Consider the following 7,617-nt stretch of genomic DNA (forward strand, 5'->3'; position numbering starts at 1 on the left):
CTATAAATACACGTGTCCATATGGACATGTGTATTTATTACACGTGTCTAGATGGCCACGTGGATAACTTACACGCGGCCATGTGGACACGTGTAATAATCCACGTGGCCGTTTCGACACGTGTAATAAATACACGTGTCCACATGTCTCCCCGCTACATCTGGTCAAGATGTCATTATGACACGTGGCTATCCAGCCACGTGGCTACAGTAATCTCTACTGTAGCCACGTGGCAAATGTCATTATTTTTTCTAGTGTGCCTTTTTCTTGCAGAAAATTGTGTCTCGGTTGAAACAAAAACTTCCATACTTATATGACGCCGCACACAAGAGAAGAGTTTGGAGCTGCCAGGTGTGCGTGGATTCGGTGCTGCCCAGTATCACGTGTATTGCTGGTGCTTCCTTTTGCTGCCAATCCATGTGTTCTTTCTGCTGCAAGTTTTTTTGGAGAGAGCCCATTCATTTCGGTGTTGCACTTTCCTTTTGAGGGAAAACAGGTCTTGGTCGTTGCTACCAGCTTTGGAAAATAAGGTGGGAAGATCTGCTGCATGGAAAGAATCGGTGCTCCTTAAGGAAAGAAAACCGTGTCTCTCTTTTGCTCCATTCACGCGCATGGGTACAAATGTGGTAGAAAATAATCTTCATTCCACATGATTTATGTTGCAGGTTATATTCTTTCTTGTTCGGTATTGCAGCTCTCTTAATTTGGAAAGACCCGTGTCTCTCTTTGACAGCTTCGCATGGCTTAAAGAAATAATGCTCAAGTGTAAGTTCGGTGCTCCTTCTTTTTGGAAAGAGTTACGTATTGTCTCAGGTATGTAAAGATGTTGGGCGTGATTCTCTGTTGTGACCCTAGAAATAAATCACTCTATGTTTCGGTGCTCCAGGTCTTCAATTGCATGGATTCAGTCTGATATGGAAAGAGTCTCGATGCATCTTTCCAATATATCCCTCAATCACAGCTGCTGGGTTTGGAAATATCCCACGTCGTGTTCGGTGCTGTGAAGCTTTCCTAAAGAAGAGTGTGCTGCCAGGTCATCATAAAGAAGATGGGTACTGCTGCGATCAAAAGAATAACGTGTTTTGTTTCTCAATTCCTTGCGCCGCCATGTGGTCTTTTATTAGATAAAATATTATTCTCTCCAAATTTGCAATTTCACATAGAAGTTGTTATTTTTTTTTTTTCCTCAAAGACCTGCAAAACATTAAGGCACCAAAACTAACAAAAAACATAAAAAAAAATAACAAAACTAAAGGCTTACCAAATGCAAAATAAGGGGTTCAATTATACAATATTTGACACTCATCACCATACCTAAAGAAGATAGGTCGTACCGCATCTTAGTGGTTGGTGGACGGTCTATGCCAACCGAAGATGGATTATACTTATTCTTTAGTTTTTTGCACTTTAGTTAATCACAAATTCAACAATCTTTTCTTGAGTTATTTTTAATCTTCATAAACTTGATAACAAATACCCCTACAGTCCTTGAGGTTCGATACCCTGTCTATAGCCTTATTGGTAGCATTTTCACCGATAATTAAAAATAGTGATTTTGGTTTTGAAAACTAAATCGGCTTTGAACGACTACGTTGATTTTAATATTTATAATTGAACCACTCACAGTAGTACGAACCAGTTGTATTATAGTAAGAGTTATCGAACCACAAGGATTGGGAGGTTGTTTTGCGTAACAGAATACTTAAGATGTTATCCAATTTAACATTGAAAAAGATATTTTGTTTTGATTTTAAATACTAAGTTAACACAAGCTAAGAACATTAAAAAATGGAGAGACTTAGAGAATGCAAAATCTTAAGGTAATGATCGCATCAAATCCGTATACCAATTGAAAGCTTAAAGTCGAACATGGATCTTTTTAATATGCATGATATGAGCGCGTAATGAGTGTTAACCATACGACGACATCGACATAAAGATTACTTTGGTTAAGATGTAATAATAAGGCATCTTAGTTACACACCAATCACGTACCACATAAAAGTTACACTACAATAAAAAAGCATTTAGACGACGAAAGGTGTGTAGTGATTAGTGTTCCCTAGCATGCCCTATAAAACATCCTAATAAGCATACACAAGGCATGAAGTACTTTAATTGAGAAATAATGATAAGGCATTTTACGCATAATCCGTTCACCTAACATCTATTTGTGAACGAATCATGACCCTTGGCATGCCCTATAAGAACTCCTAATAAGCAAAACATGACTCATGTCAAACAGTACCTTTGCATAGCCATCGTTTCCTTAATCACAGAAATTGAAAACGTTGGTTTAACTCAAGAAATCTAAGAACTCTCATAGACAAGAAGGACTCTTTTTTATGAATCAATATAGATTGAAAAGCAATAACAAAACCGTTTTGCAATCGTAAAACCAAGGGTTTTGCAATCTCAAGACCATGCAATCATCATACATATCAAGAAAAACCTAAGAACAACAAGATCAAACCATGGTTTTTGGAAAAGAATTGATCAAAACCCTAAGAACGGATTTAGCTATGCATAATTAAAACTAATCTAAACATGTAATCTAAGAAAAACAATAAACAAATAAGTTGGAATGAATTAAAAACACTTGATTAAAAGTATAAAATTCGGATTCTTCAAAAGAAATGAAAAGGGAAGACAAAACACCTAAGCTAGAAATGGAAAGACCATAAGAAAAACTAAAGAAAAGCATTAAAGAGACTAGGTTACGTTCACTAGAATTTTCGGATTCCAAAGTTGTCTCAAAAAGAAAAGGAAACAAACACTAGGGAAAGAAGAAAGACTGCTGAAAAAAAAATAAGAAAAAGAATTGCATCAAAGTAAATCAAAGCTTTATTGAAAAAAACGAAATTAAAATAACTTACAAAATTAAAATAATCTAATCTAAGCTCTCTAGAAAATGTAAATGAAAAGGTTGCATCAAAGGATTGCAACTAAAAAATAAAAGAAAACTAATTATAAAAAAAACTATATATATATATATATATATATATCTCAACTCTTCTCAATTTATAGAGAATTTGATGTATCAAAATCTCTCAAACAATCCATCTTAGCGGCACAAATGAAGAGTGTCGATATCTCATTTCAATCGCACAACTTAATTTTGAATTTGAATCGCAAAAAGATTGGGTTGATATTTGCAGCTTTATCGGTAAGATTTGAAATCGCTCGATCGAATGTCGCTCGATCGATTTTTGCTGTTGCCCTATGTCCCTCGATCGATTTTGTTGTTGCCCTGTGTCCCTTGATTGCATGTCACATGATCGATTTTTCTTTGACTGATGAATTTCGATTGATCGATTTGCCTTGACCGATTTTCCAATAGGCATGAGCAAACTTGAACTCTAGAAATGATAGAAATTATCCTTGATGTATTTTTAGGTCTAAGTCGGATGTTTTGAATTAGTTTTCAATTAAGACCTGCAAATAAGACAAAACACAAAAGCACAACAAAACATTATTTTTACAACACAAACTAGGTATAATATATGTGAATTAATGGGTCTTGAATAAAATATTTCAAGACTTATCACTTATCTTACAAGGATTCGTTCTATTGCTAGTGATTATTTATTATTGATATATTTTGGTAAACAAAAGACAATATCAATTTTTGGCGCCGCTGCCGGGGACTGGAATCGGTTATGTTATTAAGTTTTAAAGATTGAATTTAACTTGATTCTTTTCTGTTTCTATTTTATTTTTAAGTTTGGTTTCTTTACTTTTATTTTTATTTTTTATATTTATTTTTCTTTTGTTATTTTATTTTATTTTTGTCAATTTATTTCTTGTGGGGAGGCATTCCAACACCCCATGGACCATGTTCATATTGCTATAGTCCTTATCACCATGTTAGAGATTGTCCTACTACCGGAAAATTTTCTAATTATTCTTATGAGTGTATGAACACACTGTTCTCTAGACCGAGGAATGACCCTTACTTTGATTCCTATAACCCAGCATGTAGCAATAAGTCTAATATCTCGTGGCAAGCTCAAGCTCTTGAAAATTATGCTCCACAAATTCATGAACTGTACCATCAGACATTTCCATAGTTAAATGAGCAATCATATTCCCCTCAATATCAAGCAACTCCACAACAGCAATCTCAGGCCATACCATCTCCTCAGTCAGATTCTAACATTCAAGATCAGCTGTTGAAACTTATGAGCAAGATGGATCAAACATTGGACTCTTTGAATCAGACAGTGAACTCTCACTCTGAATCCATTGCCAAGATATAAGCTCACGAAGAGGAGTCATCTCCCATCTACTGGCCTCAATTCTTCGCAGAGATGGACACTAAGATAGAAGTTCACGTTGAACAAATCATGAACCACCTCAATAGAAAAGAAGAAGAGCTTCAAAGATAGTTGGTGGCCAATCTTGATGGACACTACATGGTGGATGAGAGTACTTCTTATCATGAGCAAGCCATCACCACAATGAAGAATGGAGAAGTGGTCGAAACTCACATGGAAAATAGGAAGGAGGAGCAAATTGACGCCCCAAAAGCTTTACATCAGACAAAAGGTGAGGAAGTGAGCATTGAGGCTTCTTTATCATCCTCTATTATTCATGAGAGGCCATATGAACCTAGAGCCCTAATTCCAGGTAATCTAAAAATTTCATTTTTAGAGATAGATAACACTTTCCCGGTCATTATTACTTATGACTTAAAAAGAGGCAAGGAGAGTAGTTTGTTAGTGCTGTTAGAAGAGCAAAAAGAGACCATCGAGGTAGAAAACTTCCTTGAGTATTCTCATTTTACTCCAGTTCATAAATCCCTTCCGGATGAGAAACTATTTGAGAATACTTAGAGGGATCTACCTGGATATGCGATCATTCGCAATTACCTTTCTATGGGTAAAATTTATTCTCTTTGGTCCAAGAGAAGAAAAGATTGGTACTTCAAATTTAAACTTAAGGGCCAGAGAGCACTAAGCGCATCAAGGATGTGGATTCCGTTGGCTTGGTGAATCCCATATATTTTGACTAAATGAGTTAGCTTCATAGGTTCGAGCACAAGCCATAGGCGCTCAAGTCCTCCATTAGGCAATGGTACATGATCTCCTTCCAGGTTTATCTTCTCCATTGTTGTTTCATTCTTAGTTTATATTTTTGCAACAATGTGTTGCACTTGACTGGTATTTGGTTGGAGTATCACTCTTTTTTTCAGGATATGTGTTTTTGCAATCAAGTTTGGGGGTATGATATGCCTCACACCTACTCATTCAGGTATTTTTATCCTCTTACTGTTATGTTCAAATCTATACACACATTGGGGACGATGTGTGATTCAAGTTTGGGGGTATGGAAGAACGAAAAACTGTCTAATTTGATTCTCACAAGCACACTAGCACATAGTCTGTGGGGTATGAAATTTAAAATCAGTTATATCTGTTATCAATATCTTGGATGCAGCTAGGTAACTTATTGGAGGAATAACCTTGGCATAAAAAAAGAAAAAAAAAAAAGAGAGAGAGAATAATATTGATCACTTTGAGCTTTTCACTGAGTAACCGGACCTCTTGCATCATTAAGCATTGAGTGTTCACGTCAAAAGGTGGAAGTTTACTTTGATTGTTAAAATGGCTAAAGTTTAGCTTCGTAGCCTTTTTGACTCGAGTTAGTAAGTCTTTAGGGTGTTTTACACCTAGTGCCCTGAAACCATCTGGTTAGGGAGTCAATGACCTAACACTTGTTACATGGTTCAATTAAAAAGCTTAAGGGAGCTAAGCATTACATAGCCTACATATATAATAATAATAATAATAATAATAATAATAATAATAATAATAATAATAAATATGCCTTGGTCGTTTTATCTAATAGGGAGTCTAGCGAATTTTGAATATTGAAACATTCATGATTGAGATTAGTTTTTGAAACCCTATGACTATCTGTTAAGTTCACATTACACTAGTTGAATCTTGTGATATCTCATAATGCCATGTTAGTAGCTTAATTTTTAATATCCTGAATTTGTGAAGATGGAGTTTATTTTGTTAAGCTTGCCAATGAATGAGAACCATTATTTTTATGATATTGCATTCTTAAGGATAACATGATAGGAACAATGTTTGTGGGTATCATTCCTGGCAAACTCTCACGAGACTTCACTCGTCCACTATGGAGTCCTAAGGGTTTAAAAGGCTTGTTGCATACGCTAAATGCAATCTTACATCCCATGAAAGAAGGATTTATCTTGTTATTTTTCAATTTTACTTCTTGTTTTGTATTGCTAAGGGACTAGCAATATATAAGTTTGGGGGTGAGATAAGCACTAAATGTTGCGCATTCAAGCTCCTTAACTTGCATATGTTAATTCTTTAGCATTGTTATTTGTTTGATTTTGTGTTGTTTTATTGTTTTCGGGTTTTAAATAAACATGCAATTAAATCCATTGATTTTGGGGTTAAAGCATACTTTGAGAAGACCTAGAAGATGTGGTCAAGTTTAATCAAACCAAGAGAAGGATTAAATCGGAATTTCTCCAATAAGAGTCAAAATCGGATTGGATTCAAATTTGGATTCTGCACACGTTTCAATGTTTTGATCATAACTTTCTGCTCAAGATCTCGGATTGCAATGAAATTGGTGGTATTAGAAAGCTAACAAAAGATGCAACAAATATATCAGAAATAGCCTTTTTTTTTTCCAAATTCAGACGTTTACTATGTCAAAATCGTCTCGCAATAAAAGACCGTAAATCTAGACGAATTTGGAATCCTTTTCCTATTTTGATTGATTTTTCAATCTCTTACTTGGACTATGAGACTAACTTTCGATTTTTCTTGGATTCCTAGGGCTTTTAGGCCTCTCCTAGTCTCTATAAATAGACCCCTAAGCTTCAAGAGAATGTGTGCTTAGTTTTAGACAAAAAACTTTTCTTGGAGGCTTGACAAGTTGAAGAGGAGAAGAACGTGGCAGAAGGCCATCCTAGCACCACGATGAGCGGCTAAATTCATAATAGGGTGTTTATGTAGCCCTTTCCAAGTAACCATGGTTTAATTGTATTTTAATTTGGAATTTTCTATTTGCATGATGGTTGTTTAACTATGAGAATTGATCTTAATGTTTATATTCAATCATTAAGAATCCTTTTCCTATTTGGATTGATTTTTCAATCTCTTACTTGGACTATGAGACTAACTTTTGATTTTTCTTGGATTCCTAGGGCTTTTAGGCCTCTCCTAGTCTCTATAAATAGACCCCTAAGCTTCAAGAGAATGTGTGCTTAGTTTTAGACAAAAAACTCTTCTTGGAGGCTTGACGAGTTGAAGAGGAGAAGAACGTGGCAGAAGGCCATCCTAGCACCACGATGAGCGGCTAAATTCATAATAGGGTGTTTATGTAGCCCTTTCCAAGTAACCTGATGGAGATCAAGGCACCGCTTTGAAGGATCTCGTTCAAGTACCAATTGGGCCGGTTACGAGAGCACGAGCAAAGAAGTTCAAGGATGTGCTCAACGGACTCATCCAAGAGTTATGGGCTCAAGCAAATTCGGGGAGGCCCATTGAGCATGATCCACGTGGGCAACAAAGAATTGTCACCTTGATTCAAGTTCTAGAAGGATCCGGTCAAGGCTAAGAACTGCTG

Source organism: Alnus glutinosa, chromosome 6, assembly GCF_958979055.1.
Source record: "Alnus glutinosa chromosome 6, dhAlnGlut1.1, whole genome shotgun sequence".
In the NCBI taxonomy this organism is placed as follows: Eukaryota; Viridiplantae; Streptophyta; class Magnoliopsida; order Fagales; family Betulaceae; genus Alnus; species Alnus glutinosa.